We start from the raw sequence: 15,471 nt of genomic DNA on the forward strand, positions 1-15,471 counted from the left end.
ATTATTTTGGGAAAACTGAAAAAACCGACTTAGATAGTCACGAAGTACCGTTATCCGCCACTTAACTGGAAAATGAACTAGAATCTGCAAAAACAAAATGAAAATATCAAACAACTATTGTGGATCATATAAAGGCATAAAATCATCATTAAGAATTTCATTTTCTATAAAAAGCTTAAGTCTTTGCCCATTAACTTTAAACATGTCATTATTTTAAGGATTTTCAATATCAACAGCACCAGGAGGATAAAGAAATTTAACTATAAATGGTCCTGACCATCTCGATCTTAGTTTTCCTGGAAATAAATGCAAACGAGAATTATAAAGTAAAATTTTTTGTCCAATTACAAATGACTTTCTCATAATATTTTTATCATGAAAGGCTTTAGTTTTATCTTTATAAATCTTTGAATTTTCATATGCATCATTTCTTAATTCTTCAAGTTTATTTAATTGCAATTTTCTTAATTTAGATGCATCATCTAAATTAATATTAAATGCTTTAATTGCCCAATAAGCTTTATGTTCAAGTTCAACCGGTAAATGACAATGCTTACCAAAAACTAACCTATATGGTGACATCCCTAATGATGTCTTAAATGCAGTTCTTTAAGCCCAAAATGCATCAGTTAATCTTAAAGACCAATATTTTCTATTTGGATTAACTGTTTTTTCTAAAATTTGTTTTATTTCTCTATTTGCAAGTTCAACTTGACCATTACTTTGAGGATGATATGGGGTAGAAACTTTATGTGTAATGCCATATTTTCTTAACAAAGAAGAAAATGATTTATTTATAAAATGACTTCCACCATCACTAATTATTTCTCTATGTATTCCAAATCGACTAAAAATATTTTCTTTTAAAAATTTTATAACAACTTTATGATCATTAGTTCTACATGCAATTACTTCAATCCATTTTGAAACATAATCAACAGCGACTAAAATGTACGTATATCCAAAAGATAATGGAAATGGACCCATAAAATCTATCCCCCAACTATCGAATATTTCAATAATTATGATTGGATTTAAAGGCATCATGTTTCGTTTTGAAATTGATCCCATCTTCTGACAGTTTTCACAAGATTTGCAAAATAAATGCGTATCTTTGAATAAAGAGGGCCAATAAAATCCACATTGTAAGATTTTTGCAGCTGTTTTATTGGATGAAAAATGACCTCCACATGCTTCAGAATGACAAAATTTAATAACATTACTTACTTCATTGTCGGGTATGCATCGTCGAAAAATTTGGTCAGGACAATACTTAAACAAGTAAGGATCATCCCAATAAAATTTTTTAACTTCTATCAAGAATTTATTCTTATCCTGTGAATTCCAATGAGAAGGCATTTTATTTGTCACAATAAAATTTACAATGTTAGCAAACCAGGGCATAATAGTAGCATAAAACAACTGATCATCTGGAAAATTTTCATTTATTGGTATTTCATTATGAGATGATTCAGTCATTATTCTAGATAAATGATCGGCTACGACATTTTCTTTTCCTTTTTTATCTTTAATTATAATATCAAATTCTTGTAACAATAAAATCCACCGTATTAATCTTGGCTTAGCATCTTGTTTATTTGATAAATATTTTACGGCAGAATGATCAGTGTACACAATAGTAGTAGAACCAATTAAATAAGATCGAAACTTATCTAATGCAAATACTACTGAAAGTAATTCTTTTTCAGTAGTTGAATAATTTATTTGGGCACTATTTAAGGTTCTACTAGCATAATAGATTGCATACGGTTTTCCTTCTTTTCTCTGTCCTAACACAGCTCCTATAGCATAATCACTTGCATCACACATTAATTCAAATGGTAAAGACCAATCTGGAGGTTGTAAAATAGGTGATGTAATTAAAAGATTAATTATTTTTTTAAAAGCATTTTCACATTTCTGAGTCCATTCAAATTGTGTATCTTTTGTTAAAAGATTCGAAATTGGTTTAGATATTATGCTGAAATTTTTTATAAACCTTCTATAAAAACCTGCATGACCCAAGAATGATCGAACTTCTTTGACCGTTTTTGGTGATGTTAAATTAGCAATAACATCAACTTTGGCTTTATCAACTTCAATTCCTTTTTCAGATATCACATGACCTAACACAATCCCAGATTTAACCATATAATGACATTTTTCCCAATTTAAAACAAGATTTTTTTCTTCACATCGTTTTAATACTTCTTCTAGGTTTTTAAGACAATTTTCAAATGAGTTTCCAAAAACAGTTATATCATCCATAAAAACTTCTACAAATTCTTCAATCATATCACTGAAAATACTTAACATGCATCTTTGAAAAGTAGCCGGAGCATTACATAAACCAAATGGCATTCTTTTAAATGCAAAAGTTCCGAAAGGACAAGTGAAAGTAGTTTTTTCTTGATCTTCTAATGATATAGGTATTTGATAATACCCCGAATACCCATCAAGAAAACAGTAATAAGAATTTCCTGCTACTTTTTCTAGAATTTGATCTAAAAATGGTAGTGGGAAATGATCTTTTCTAGTTGCATCATTTAATTTTCTATAATCAATACACATACGCCAACTAGATGGAATCCTAGCTTGTAATAACTCTCCCTTTTCATTTTTTATAACAGTGATGCCTGACTTTTTAGGTACTACTTGTGTTGGACTTACCCATTTACTATCTGAGATTGGATAGATAATTCCAGCGTCTAATAGTTTTAATACTTCATTCTTAACAACTTCCTTCATATGTGGATTTAACCTTCTTTGTGGTTGTTGATATGTTTTAGCATTTTCTTCCAAATGAATTTTATGTGTGCAAATTAAAGGATTTATACCTTTTATATCTTTCAAAGTCCATCCAATTGCATTTTTATATTTCTTAAGTAATTTAATTAAATCTTCTTCTTGATTTGGTAGAAGAGTGGAAGAAATTACAACAGGAAATGTTTTATTTTCACCAAGAAATACATATTTCAATTCGAATGGTAAAACTTTTAATTCAAGTTTTGTATTATCATCTTTTTTAAAATTATTTTCAGACTCAAAACTTTCTATTGAAAAAACTTCAGATTGTTGATTTAAGTTTTCTTCTTGTATATTTTCTTCCATAATTGTTTCAATTTCATTATCATATTCATTTTCATTAATACTTGGTTGTTTACATAAATTGAACACATTAAGTTCTAGAGTCATATTTCCAAAAGACAATTTCATTATTCCATTTCGACAATTAATTAAAGCATTTGAAGTTGCTAGAAATGGTCGTCCCAATATTACTGGAATTTCATTATGTACTTCTATTGGTTGTGTATCCAAAACAATAAAATCTACAGGATATATGAATTTATCAACTTGAACCAACACATCTTCTACAATACCTCTAGGTATTTTGATTGACCTATCCGCCAGTAAGAGAGTAACAGAAGTGGGTTTTAATTCTCCTAAATTAAGTTTTTCATAAACTGAATAAGGAAGTAAATTCACACTTGCTCCCAAATCTAACAAAGCTTTTTTAATTTTATTTTCTCCAATAATACATGAAATTGTTGGACAACCAGGATCTTTATATTTTAAACTAGAATTATTTTGAAGAATAGAACTTACTTGTTCAGCCAAGAATGCTTTCTTCTTCACATGCAATTTTCTCTTCACAGTACATAAGTCTTTTAAAAATTTTGCATATGAAGGTACTTGTTTAATAGCATCTAATAATGGAATATTTATCTTTACTTGTTTAAAAACTTCATAGATATCAGAATCATTTTTTTGTTTTTTATGATTTGTTAATGCATGAGGAAATGGTGGAGGTTTATTTGATTCATTTACTATTTCAGATGATTTATCATTCAACATATTATTTTTAGAATTTAAGGTATCATCATTCTCAAAAGTATCAGGATTATCATCCTTACTCTTTGATTTTAAATGATCCTTGTTTTCATTACTATATGGATCATTAACTATTTTACCACTTCTAAGGGTAATAACAGATTTTATTTGATCAATTTTTTCATTTTTTAATTCTTGATTTTGATTTTTAGGATTAGGTTGAGGTTGAGATGGAAATTTTCCTTTTTCATGAATATTAAGTGCAGATGCAAATTTTGCAAGAGTTTCTTTCAAATCAGTCATAGATTGACTGTTTTGAATATTGATAGATTCTTGCTTTTGGATAAATGCATGAATTACATCTTCAAAGTTTTTTCTTGGAGGTGTAACATAAGGAATATAACCTTGATGATTTTGGTTATTTTGAAAATATTGTTGTGAGGGTTGTGCATTATTATCATTCCTCCAACTAAAATTAGGATGATTTTTCCATCCAGGATTATATGATGTTGAAAAAGGATCTAGTATTGGTTTTTTATAATTGTTAACATAATTTGCTTGTTCATGGAGACATTCTTTAAATGAAGGTAATGTTGGACAATCTTTTGTAGCATGATCATGTGTATCACATATATGACAAACAATTTCTTGAATACTTTTTAATTGACCACTCTTTTTCATTTCTAATGACTCAATTTTTCTTGCTAAAGATGCAAGTTTAGCTTGAATATCTATATCATCTTTAAGATTATAGATACCACCCCCATTTGTTGAATTATTGATTTTAGTTGTTGGTGGTTCTATTGTGCCTATATTATCCCAATTTTGAGCATTTTCTGCTAATGAATCCAAATACTCCATAGCTTCATTTGGGTTTTTATCTTCAAAAGTTCCATTACACATGAATTCTATCATTTGCCTATCTTTAGGTATTAGACCTTCATAAAAGTGAGAAACTATTCTCCATGTTTCAAAACCATGATGTGGGCATGTATTAAGTAATTCTTTATATCTATCCCAACATTGATAAAATGTTTCTCCTTGTTTTTGAGAAAAAGTAGTAATTTGTCTTTTAAAAGAGTTTGTTCTATGGGAAGAAAAAAACTTTTTGAGAAATTGTTGTTGCATTTCTTCCCATGATCTTATTGAACTTGATCTCAAATTTTGTAGCCATGTTTTAGCTTTATCTTTTAAAGAAAAAGGGAAAAGCTTTAATCGAACTATATCCATGCTACAATTTTGATCATTATAAGTGTTACAAACTTCCTCAAATTCTCTTAGATGTAAATATGGATTTTCAGAATCTAAGCCATGAAAATTTGGTAAAAGTTGAATAATTTGAGGTTTAAAGTTGAAATTAGATGCATCAGGAGGAAAAACTAAACAAGATGGGGCACTAGTTCTAATAGGGTTCATATGGTGCCTAAGTGTTCTTAATTGATCATGTTCTTGATTATTATTATTATTATTATTATTATTGTTATCATTATCTTGATTATTTGAATTATCATCCATGTTTAAATTATTTTCAGATACTCGAATAAGTCTACCACTTTTTTTTCGACTCCAAATACTCAAAAAAAAAAAACAACACAATACTTATAAATAAAACATAATTAACAAATATAAACTTAATTTATACCTCCCCGGCAACGGCGCCAAAAACTTGCTACTACTTAAATTATAATTCACCCAAGTGTAGGTTGTCTGCAAGTAATATATTTCGTAAGTACGAGATCGATCCACAGAGAGGTTATTTTAAGTTTAAATTTATTAATTTATAGATTACCAAATGCAAGAACGAAGTTTACAAATTATAAATTTTGTCAAGGCTCGAGGATTTATTCTTGGTTTATGCAATATTGTTTAACTAAAAGTAAAACAAAGGAAACCACCATAAATAATGGTTCCAAGAAAATAAAAATATTTAAACACACACCTAATATAATATAGTTCCCACTATAGAAAATACCGAATTCACCGATATTTTATATATGGTACCTATGATTATATATATAACTATATAAATATATAACTGCATAAAATAAATGTTAAATTAAATCATTATATTTCATTTAGAACAACCGGCAGAGCCACGCTATTGCCTAAATGAAATATATGATTTAATAAGTTAGTTGCGGGAAAGTAAAAGTTAGATGCGGAAAGTAAAAGTTAGTTGCGATAAAGTAAATGTTAGATGCGAAAAGTAAAAGTTAGTTGTCATAAAGTAAATGTTAGATTGTTAGATATCATAATATTTCATTTAGAACAACCGGCAGAGCCACGCTATCGTCTAAATGAAATATATAATATAATTAAATAAATATATAAATATATATATATGTATGTATAATATAACAATAATAAATGATGAAATATTTATTGTATCAAAATTAAACAACAAATCAATATAACCACTTCAATGGTATCAAGGATTTGATGTAAATTGATAACAACAAATAATTCATTTTTATACCTACAATAAAAAGAAATTAGCAAAATGAAAAGAAATAAAGAAAGAATATACAAAATATAAACAATCTTACTTCACCAAAAATTCATCATATTCACCTTGACATAATAGATTTAGCTTTCCATGAGCTTACTTTTGATCAACACTAAAAACATCACTCATAATTGGGAAAATGAAAAATATATTGGAACTTAGAACTTTTATACACACTCTCACTATATTTTACAATGAGATAGAATGATTCTCAAGCTAGCACAAGGCCTCTATTTATAGGCCAAATGAGAGAAAGGGTCAAAAATTCTATTAATGCAATGTAGTTGTAATAGTAGTCTTTGTCTCTTCCAACTTCAATTCCATGTCCCTTCTTTCTATGCTTTGTTATGATTTTTTTTACTATTTGCTGGTCATGGTGAAAGTAAATTTGTCCTCCTTTTGATATTTTCACAATTTGATCATCTTAACCAACTTTTTAAGCAATCATGTCTTCTGAAAGTTGTAGATAATTTCTCAAAAATTCCAAACATGTTTGAATCACCTCCATTTGAGTTTTTTAGCTTGAGTTATCATTATTTTACTAACACGTATAAAACTTGAAAATAAAACATATTTAGTAAGACATTTAAATATAAACACACAATACTAAAATAACATAATTTTATAATTTTAATGAAACTTAAATTTTAAAATATAGTTTTTAACATATAATAAATTATTAATTTTAAGTTTCATCACCGAGCCAACCCCTGGAATCAAAATACATGCCTAGATGCAGCCTTGAATGTCTGGAACCGAGCCAACCCCTGGAATCAAAAAAAACAATCCAACCGTGATGAACAAGTGAGAGGGCCGAAAATTCTGCATGTGTTTTTCGAAAAGTTGCTGTCAAATTTTCGTTTTTCTTCATGAATTGCGAACATAACATGATTTAAAAATATATATATGACTTGATTGAAGAGAAAGGAATAATATAGACATGCCTTGAATTTGTTTTGAAAGAAAACAAACGATTACGACGAACACGGCGCGGCGGATCTGGAGTTCCTTTTCTTTTCTACTTTTCTCTCTTATTTTCCTTGTTGCTTCACCCGATTTTTTTTCTGAATTCACTCTGAAATTTTCTAGAATAGGGAGAAGGAGAATGGCTAGGGAAATGAAGGGAAAGTTTGCAAGATAAAAAGGAGAAATGAATCTTGCTATCCTTTGAGTTTGTGAGATAAGGAATGATAATGATATCAAGGGATTTGAGGGATATTTTAGGGGATGAGAGGGCCGATTCTTGCTTAACAAAATAAGAGAGAATATTGCTTAATTTCTAATTATTGGTGATTAGAATTGAGGGAATTATCTTTCAAGAAAAGATAAGAAAATGAATTAAAAATGGTGAGTTGACAAACTTAATCAAATCTACCAAGGAGGTGGCCGAAATTATCATTCAAAATAAGGTAGAAAAATTTCTTAATTATTAATTATTTGTGAATTAACTTGAAGGGATTAATCTACCAAGAATGGATAAGGAAAAGAATCAAAGAAAATGAGTTGTCAAACTTAATCCAAGTCCTTAAGGGGTGGCCGAAAATTTCTTAAATAAATGGATTGAAATATTGTAACGCCCCGAAAATTTTAAGTCCACACAAACCACATGCATGCAATTATTAAATTCTCTTGTATCTTAATTAATTATTTTAATTGTATGAATTAATTATGTTGTGCATATTTGCATGTTTAAAATATATTTTTCTACATGATTGCATTAAATGTGATTTTTAAAGGTTATTCAAGTTGCGATCGAGGACGGAGACCGAGGGCTGAAAAAAATAGAAAATGTTTTTATTAAATAATTTTTTTTAATTATTTAAAATATGAGTGTTGCTTTTTCATATTTTTGAAAATATGGGTTTTGAGGTGATTTTATACGCCGGGACGTAAATTTTATCGGTGTTGGTTTTTCAAGAAAAATACGAGCTTTTTAGCAATATGGCTAATAAATTCACAAATTTATTTTACCAAAACTTTGTTAATATTTTATTTAAATCCTAATTAGACTAATGGGCTTAATTTAATGGCTTAATAGGCCTAAAATCCTTGATGTTAATTAATTAGTATTTAAAGTGTTAAATTAAACAAAACCCTCCACTTTTTGGCATCAATAATCGGCCACACACTCCCCAAAATCTGAAAAACTCTCCCCTAATTTCACACGGCACACACTCAATAATTGGAAGAGATAGGTTTGAAAATTTCAAGGAAATTCAAGCCATCGTCTCTTCGTAGCCGTTCTTCGTCGCCAACAGATTTTCGTGCGTATATAACGCAAAGGCACGCCATATTTCTTTCTTTTCTTATCTTTCACACCATAGTAATTATTTAAATTTTTTTGCATGAAAAACAAGTGCATCATGAAACAATTTCGTTTTTGCATAATATGTGAATTTTTAAGGCATGTATTTGATCCAAAATCATGAATATTATGTTGTTAAGGGGCTGCCATGGATAGGGTAATAATATGGATTGGTTTATAGACAAATCATTATAATTATTGAAGGGAAATACACTGGAAACCGTAGGCAAGGAATAAAAGAACAATCGTGAGTTTGGGGAGGGCCTTGTGTGCAGGCTATGGTTCAAGGGGCTTGTTGGTTTTGCAGGGGGTCATGGGGCTAGCCAGGGCTGGTTCGGGGCTTGGCCAGGGTCAAGTTCGAAGTCTGGGTTGTGTCCTAGGGTGGCTAGGGCTCGCGCAAGGTTGGCTGGAAGAGTCCTAGCGTGAGGGGAGTCTTCACGCGTGTTTCTAGTGTGGCTGAGAGTTCCAGGGGCTGTGGCTCGGTTAGGGGCTGGCTCGGGGGTTCATCAGGGTCCTAGGGAAATGGGTAAGGTTCGGTCCAGGGGCTGGGGTGGCTTGGGCCACTGCTGGCTCGAGATAAACGTGAGAAGCGCGAGGAAGCTCCATGGTGCACAGGTTGTGGTGCTGGCTTCAGGTGGTTCGAACGTGAGTTCTAAGGTCTGGGCTAGGTCTGGGCTTGGTCTAGGGATGGTCAGGGTTAGGTAGGTTCCGTGGTGGCTTAGTTGGAAGAGTCCTAGGCTAATTAGGAGTCCTAAAACTAAAGGGAACCTCACGCACACACAGCACATGCAATTGGGTTCAATGACAGCAGGCTTTTTTAGGGTTTAAGGGCCGGTTCAGGGGCTTGGGCTGGGTCAGTAGGGTGCCTAGATGGGTTGGCTAGGGTTTGGTTCAAGGTGGCTTGGGCGTGGCTCGAGTAAATTGGGAGATGACTCGGTGGGTTCGATAAGGTGTCAAAAAACAAAAATAATAAAGCTAAAATTTAACCCAAGGGTCCACGGGGGTGGATCTTGACGTGGAAGGGTAGAATAAATCCTAAAAATGTTTTGTAAAAAATTTTGGATCAAAATAACGAGTTTTGGATTTATTCGGGATTTAATCATCACACGAAACGCTAATTAACGAGTTAATTGAAAATTCTAGTTTTAAGCCTTATAAAATTATGAAAAACTAGGTTTAAGATTAAATAATTCTTATAAGTCTAAGTTTTGAATTTGGGAATTTTATATTAAGGTTTGGTTTAATTGGGGATTAAAACGCATTAATATGTTACATTTAAAGATTAATTTAAAAGTTCTCGATTTAGGCTAAATAAAAATATGAGAAAATTCATGTAAGCTTAAATAATTAATTGGGACATGTTAGAGTCATGAAATCAAGAAAAACGTCAAAATCGAAAAATGTCGAGTCCAGGGGTAAAACGATCATTTCACACCTAAAAATTTGTAGAGGTCATGGCAGTGCCTTAAATGCTATTTTTATGATATCATGATTATTTTTAAATGTTTATGAAATGTTCATGCTTTAATTATGATTTTTAAATGTCCATGGGATTTTTATGATTTAAAGAAGACATTTAAAAGACATGTTGCATGCTTGGTTTCAAAAACAAAATGTTATGTTAAGCATGATTTTTTTTATAAAGTGATGAGAATATAAATGTTGAAGGAAGTGGAGTAATTGTGACTAATTCGATAATGTTGGAGATGTCGTAAGGGTTATGGTCCCAGTGGGAGCCCGACGATCGTATTTTCATCATTACGAATATGTGGTAACGGTTATGTGGTAACGATTTTGTGGTAACGGTAAGAATGGGAATATCGTGAGAGAAAAGGGCCTCAGATGGAACCCATATATGGGAAAAGGCCCCCGACGGAACCCCGACGATCATATTTCTATTCGATCATGATAGGCCAAGGCCAAGTTGACCGGTGAGAGTGTTGCTGGTGTCTCCCGCCGCCCAGTACTGTGGTTTTATGTAGATGAATCCATCGATCATGTCATGTCATGTCAGGAATGTCACAATTAACGATCTGAATTCAACAAAGAAAAAGGAAATGAAAAAAGAAAATGTTCATGACCATGTTAAAGGTTTTATGTCATGTCTTGTTGAGAAAAAGGAAAAATTTAAAGTTTATGTTTGGATGTCATGAAAAGTTATTTTACGTAAAAGTATTTTTCACTGTTGCATGTGATTTTATATGTATTACTTGCTATAAAGATTATGATGTGTTGAGTCTTTAGACTCACTAGGTGTGATGGATGCAGGTGAGGTTGAGGGAGGCCTTGACGGATGATTTGACTGGACTGATGGCGCACGCAACCCGAGGACCAGCGCTACTATTTTCCGCATTAAGTTTTATGTTTTTTGATTTACGTTAAAGATTTTTAAGACTATTTATTTATGCTTTTTGAGAGATTTTTGAGAGGTTTAGTATGGGCTATACTTTTCAAATTTATTGCTTTTTAGGTTTGGTAAACATGCGACGATTATATTTTATGACCATTGCACTTGATTTTCAAAATGCTAGATGGTTGGTATTTTATTTTAAAAGGGTAAAATATTTTATTAAAATATTTTCATGGAGTTTAAGTGAGTGGTCGAAATTTAGGGGAAAAAAATTTTCTAAGTACTTTTAAAGCAATAAAAAAGACAGAACGTTTAAGTTGGTATCAGAGCCAGGTCCTGTAAAGGGTTGTGCCACCATCAGCGCCGAAAAGATCAGTCTTCAAGCCTCAAAATTGTAAGTTTTACATGCTTTATATGATTTTATGATGTTACCTGCATAATTATATGAATTATATGTTTACGCCACATTTTTATGATAATATATGATTTATATGCTTTGAAATTTTTATACGTGCCATGATATGAAATGAAAAATTATTTGAATTCAACGCATGTTGGTTTTGTGGTGGAATTGGACGATGTTGACTTTTGGGTTTTAATATTTACGTTTTACTTTTTGGGCTATAAGTTAATCGTGAATATTATGAACGCTTTTGGGACACGTAGATTTTTGTAAGAAAATATTTATGATTCATGGTTATTAGTTGAACTAATTTTTGGGAATTAGACATAAGGAATAATTATACGAGAATTGCAACGACTTTGGGAATAAGAAAAGAGTGAGTCTCATGTGAGACCGTTTCACGGATCTTAATATGTGAGACGGGTCAACCCTATCAATATTCACAATAAAAAGTAATACTCTTAGCATAAAAAATAATATTTTTTCATGGATAACCCAAATAAAGATCCGTCTCATAAAATACGACCCGTGAGACCGTCTCACACAAGTTTTGCCTATAAGAAAATGTATAAATTGGGATTTTAAGTTTGATGAAAGTTAAGATTGATTATAAAAATTGATTTTTGGGTTAATAAGTTTAAAGTTTTTGAAATTTCGTTATGGGAAACTTGTAGAAAAAAAATAAAGAATACCGATAATTTATGGGTTAATCGTAAGATTTTCGAAATTAAGGACCAATTAAGATAATTTTTGAGGAAATTAAGAATTGATTTTGCAATTGTTAAGGAATTTGGGGACTAGTTTAGCGTTAAGCGAGAATTGAATAGGTTAAATGATAAGAATTTTTGAGGATTTAGATTTTTTTAAGAATGAATCAATAATAGGTTTGAAAATCTAAGCGTTAGCGGATACGATAAGTTTGGTTATCCATCTTCTAATATTGGGAATTGCAAGAAAAAATTGAAATTTGAGGTTATAATAATATAGCACTAAGTCATTATGGGTCTTTTTAAGTTACAATTCGCAAATAAGGATTTAGAATAAAATTTATTTGGGATCAAGAGGACGTAAGGACATTTTTAGAACTTAAGTTTTATCAGAGTAACGCAGTGGAAGCGTTGATTTCTGGGGTACTAGAACTAAGTCTAAAATTTGGGTTATTAAGGATAAGCGAATTTTGAGGACGAAATTCAATTTAAGGAGGGAAGATTGTAACGCCCCGAAAATTTTAAGTCCACGCAAACCACATGCATGCAATTATTAAATTCTCTTGTATTTTAATTAATTGTTTTAATTGCATGAATTAATTATGTTGTGCATATTTTCATGTTTAAAATATATTTTTCTACATGATTGCATTAAATGTGATTTTTAAAGGTTATTCAAGTTGCGATCGAGGAACGGAGACCGAAGGCTGAAAAAAAATTAGAAAATGTTTTTATTAAATAGTTGTTTTTAATTATTTAAAATATGAGTGTTGCTTTTTCATATTTTTAAAAATATGGGGTTTTGAGGTGATTTTATACGCCGGGACGTAAATTTTATCGGTGTTGGTTTTTCAAGAAAAATAAGAGCTTTTTAGCAATCCGGCTAATAAATTCACAAATTTATTTTACCAAAACTTTGTTAATATTTTATTTAAATCCTAATTAGACTAATGAGCTTAATTTAATGGCTTAATAGGCCTAAAATCCTTGATGTTAATTAATTAGTATTTAAAGTGTTAAATTTAACAAAACCCTACACTTTTTGGCATCAATAATCGGCCACACACTCCCAAAAATCTGAAAAACTCTCCCCTAATTTCACACGGCACACACTCAATAATTGGAAGAGATAGGTTCGAAAATTTCAAGGAAATTCAAGCCATCGTCTCTTCGTCGCCGTTCTTCGTCGCCAACAGATTTTCGTGCGTATATAACGCAAAGGCACGCCATATTTCTTCTTTTTCTCATCATTCACACCATAGTAATTATTTAAAAATTTTTTGCATGAAAAACAAGTGCATCATGAAACAATTTCGTTTTTGCATAATATGTGAATTTTTAAGGCATGTATTTGATCCAAAATCATGAATATTATGTTGTTAAGGGGCTGCCATGGATAGGGTAATAATATGGATTGGTTTATAGCCAAATCATGATAACTATTGAAGGGCAATAAACTGGAAACCGTAGGCAAGGAATAAAAGAACAATCGTGAGTTTGGGGAGGGCCTTGTGTGCAGGCTATGGTTCTAGGGGCTTGTTGGTTTTGCAGGGGGTCATTGGGCTGGCCAGGGCTGGTTGGGGGCTTGGCCAGGGTCAGGGTTCGAAGTCTGAGTTGGGTCCTAGGGTGGCTAGGGCTCGCGCAAGGTGGGCTGGAAGAGTCCTAGCGTGAGGGGAGTCTTCACGCGTGTTTCTAGTGTGGCTGAGAGTTCCAGGGGCTGTGGGTCGGTTAGGGGCTGGCTCGGGGGTTCATCAGGGTCCTAGGGAGATGGGTAAGGTTCGGGCCAGGGGCTGGGGTGGCTTGGGCCACTGCTGGCTCGAGATAAACGTGAGAAGCGCGAGGAAGCTCCATGGTGCACAGGTTGTGGTGCTGCCTTCAGGTGGTTCGAACGTGAGTTCTAGGGTCTGGGCTAGGTCTGGGCTTGGTCTAGGGATGGTCAGGGTTAGGTAGGTTCGGTGGTGGCTTAGTTGGAAGAGTCCTAGGCAAACTAGGAGTCCTAAAACTAAAGGGAACTTCACGCACACACAGCACATGCAATTGGGTTCAATGACAGCAGGCTTTTTGAGGGTTTAAGGGGCGGTTCAGGGGCTTTGGCCGGGTCAGTAGGGTGCCTAGATGGGTTTGCTAGGGTTTGGTTCAAGGTGGATTGGGCGTGGCTCGAGTAAATTGGGAGATGGCTCGGTGGGTTTGATAAGGTGTCAAAAAACGAAAATAATAAAGCTAAAATTGAACCCAAGGGTCCACGGGGGTGGATCTTTACGTGTAAGGGTATAATAAATCCTAAAAATGTTTTGTGAAAAATTTGGGATCAAAATAATGAGTTTTGGATTTATTCGAGATTTTAATCGCCACACGAAACGCTAATTAACGAGTTAATTAAAAAGTCTAGTTTAAGCCTTATAAAATTATGAAAAATTAGGTTTAAGATTAAATAATTATTATAAGTCTAAGTTTTGAATTTGGAAATTTTATATTTAGGTCTGGTTTAATTGGAGATTAAAACGCATTAATATGTTACATTTAAAGATTAATTTAAAAGTCCTTGATTTAAGCTAAATAAAAATATGAGAAAATTCATGTAAGCTTAAATAATTAATTGGGACATGTTATAGTCATGAAATCAAGAAAAACATCAAAATCGAAAAATGTCGAGTCCAGGGGTAAAACGGTCTTTTCACACCTAAAAATTTGTAGAGGTCATGGCAGTGCCCTAAATGCTATTTTTATGATCATGATTATTTTTAAATGTTTATGAAATGTTCATGCTTTAATTATGATTTTTAAATGTCCATGGGATTTTTATGATTTAAAGAAGACATTTAAAAGCCATGTTGCATGCTTGGTTTCAAAAACAAAATGTTATGTTATGCATGATTTTTTTTATAAAGTGATGAGAATATAAATGTTGAAGGAAGTGAAGTAATTGTGACTAATTCGATAATGTTGGAGATGTCGTGAGGGTTATGGTCTCAGTGGGAGCCCGACGATCGTATTTTCATCATTACGAATATGTGGTAACGGTTATGTGGTAACGATTTTGTGGTAACGGTAAGAATGGGAATATCGTGAGGGAAAAAGGCCCCAGAGGGAACCCATTTATGGGAAAAGGCCCCCGAGGGAACCCCGACGATCGTATTTCTATTCGATCATGATAGGCCAAGGCCCAGTTGACCGGTGACAGTGTTGCTGGTGTCCCCCGCCGCCCAGTACTGTGGTTTTATGTAGATGGATCCATCGATCATGTCATGTCATGTTAGGAAAGTCACAATTAACGATCTGAATTCAACAAAGAAAAAGGAAATGGAAAAAGAAAATGTTCATGATCATGTTAAAGGTTTTATGTCATGTCATGTTGAGGAAAAGGAAAAA

General features: G+C 32.3%; 1 non-coding gene across 1 annotated transcript; it reads left to right on the forward strand.

The window, feature by feature from the left end:
• Positions 1-4,804: 4,804 nt before the first annotated feature.
• LOC140981894 (small nucleolar RNA R71) lies at positions 4,805-4,915 on the forward strand. The gene has a single exon (XR_012176169.1). It is a non-coding gene; the product is annotated as a small nucleolar RNA R71 (small nucleolar RNA).
• The last annotated feature ends 10,556 nt before the right edge of the window (positions 4,916-15,471 follow it).

The sequence above is a fragment of the Primulina huaijiensis genome, chromosome 7, assembly GCF_012295235.1.
Source record: "Primulina huaijiensis isolate GDHJ02 chromosome 7, ASM1229523v2, whole genome shotgun sequence".
NCBI classification, from domain to species: Eukaryota; Viridiplantae; Streptophyta; class Magnoliopsida; order Lamiales; family Gesneriaceae; genus Primulina; species Primulina huaijiensis.